Below are 2,500 nucleotides of genomic sequence, written 5' to 3' on the forward strand. Positions count from 1 at the left end.
TGCTTAAAATTGGACCTAGATGACGAATTTTTTTTTTGAATTTTTTTATGGTTGTTAGGAACATTAAAACAAGCAAAACCACGAAAGAATCGTAATATTCCGATGTCGGATGAATTAATTACGAATTTTTCGGCCGAAACTTCGCAAAGGGCGGATACCACGTAAAAAACAACCTAGAAGTCGAATTTTGACTTCGTTTTTTTTGTGCACACCCCACACAATAAGTATAAGTGGACTGGAAAGTGGCTAAGCGATCCGACGAAGTTTCGATTGAGTTTGATTTTTTGGCCGAAAACTCGAAAAAAGGCGGATTTGACGTAAAACGCCGCCTAGAAGTCGAATTTTGAGACGGTGTCTTGTGTTCACACTCCACACAATATGTATAAGTGGACTGGAAAGTGGCTAAGCATTCCGAGGAAGTTTCGATTTATTTTGATTTTTCGGCCAAAACGCCGAAAATAGCCGGATTTGACGTAAAACGCCTCATATAAGTCGAATTTTGGGAAGGTGTCTTGTGTGCACACTGCACATAATATGTATAAGTGGACTGGAAAGTGGAAAAATATTTTCGGAGCACTTTGATTTTTTGGCCCCGCCGCGTGCCTTGCCACGCCCTTGCTTATAGCAATACGAGACGGGGCCTTGGGCCAACTTGGCCTAGGCATGGAATTTTATCTTTATTCTTTGGCCACGGTCATGCCACGGTACATGGAGGTTGCTTGACACCCCCGTGTGCATTTCGGAGCACTTTGATTTTTTGGCCCCCCGCGTGCCTTGCCACGCCCTTGCTTATAGCAAAACGAGACGGGGCCTTGGCCCAACTTGGCCTAGGCATGGAATTTTATCTTTATTACTTGGCCACGGTCATGCCACGGTACATGGAGGTTGCTTGACACCCCCGTGTGCATTTCGGAGCACTTTGATTTTTTGGCCCCCCGCGTGCCTTGCCACGCCCTTGCTTATAGCAATACGAGACGGGGCCTTGGCCCAACTTGGCCTAGGCATGGAATTTTATCTTTATTCTTTGGCCACGGTCATGCCACGGTACATGGAGGTTGCTTGACACCCCCGTGTGCATTTCGGAGCACTTTGATTTTTTGGCCCCCCGCGTGCCTTGCCACGCCCTTGCTTATAGCAAAACGAGACGGGGCCTTGGCCCAACTTGCCCTAGGCATGGAATTTTATCTTTATTACTTGGCCACGGTCATGCCACGGTACATGGAGGTTGCTTGACACCCCCGTGTGCATTTCGGAGCACTTTGATTTTTTGGCCCCCCGCGTGCCTTGCCACGCCCTTGCTTATAGCAAAACGAGACGGGGCCTTGGGCCAACTTGGCCTAGGCATGGAATTTTATCTTTATTACGTGGCCACGGTCATGCCACGGTACATGGAGGTTGCTTGACACCCCCGTGTGCATTTCGGAGCACTTTGATTTTTTGGCCCCCCGCGTGCCTTGCCACGCCCTTGCTTATAGCAAAACGAGACGGGGCCTTGGGCCAACTTGGCCTAGGCAAGGAATTTTATCTTTATTACTTGGCCACGGTCATGCCACGGTACATGGAGGTTGCTTGACACCCTCGTGTGCATTTCGGAGCACTTTGATTTTTTGGCCCCCCGCGTGCCTTGCCACGCCCTTGCTTATAGCAAAACGAGACGGGGCCTTGGCCCAACTTGGCCTAGGCATGGAATTTTATCTTTATTACTTGGCCACGGTCATGCCACGGTACATGGAGGTTGCTTGACACCCCCGTGTGCATTTCGGAGCACTTTGATTTTTTGGCCCCCCGCGTGCCTTGCCACGCCCTTGCTTATAGCAATACGAGACGGGGCCTTGGGCCAACTTGGCCTAGGCATGGAATTTTATCTTTATTCTTTGGCCACGGTCATGCCACGGTACATGGAGGTTGCTTGACACCCCCGTGTGCATTTCGGAGCACTTTGATTTTTTGGCCCCCCGCGTGCCTTGCCACGCCCTTGCTTATAGCAAAACGAGACGGGGCCTTGGGCCAACTTGGCCTAGGCATGGAATTTTATCTTTATTACTTGGCCACGGTCATGCCACGGTACATGGAGGTTGCTTGACACCCCCGTGTGCATTTCGGAGCACTTTGATTTTTTGGCCCCCCGCGTGCCTTGCCACGCCCTTGCTTATAGCAAAACGAGACGGGGCCTTGGCCCAACTTGGCCTAGGCATGGAATTTTATCTTTATTACTTGGCCACGGTCATGCCACGGTACATGGAGGTTGCTTGACACCCCCGTGTGCATTTCGGAGCACTTTGATTTTTTGGCCCCCCGCGTGCCTTGCTACGCCCTTGCTTATAGCAAAACGAGACGGGGCCTTGGGCCAACTTGGCCTAGGCAAGGAATTTTATCTTTATTACTTGGCCACGGTCATGCCACGGTACATGGAGGTTGCTTGACACCCCCGTGTGCATTTCGCCTTTGATTTTTTGGCCCCCCGGTACATAGCAAAACGAGGGGGCCTTGGGCCAACTTG

The sequence above is a fragment of the Trifolium pratense genome, linkage group LG4 (assembly GCF_020283565.1).
Source record: "Trifolium pratense cultivar HEN17-A07 linkage group LG4, ARS_RC_1.1, whole genome shotgun sequence".
NCBI classification, from domain to species: domain Eukaryota; kingdom Viridiplantae; phylum Streptophyta; class Magnoliopsida; order Fabales; family Fabaceae; genus Trifolium; species Trifolium pratense.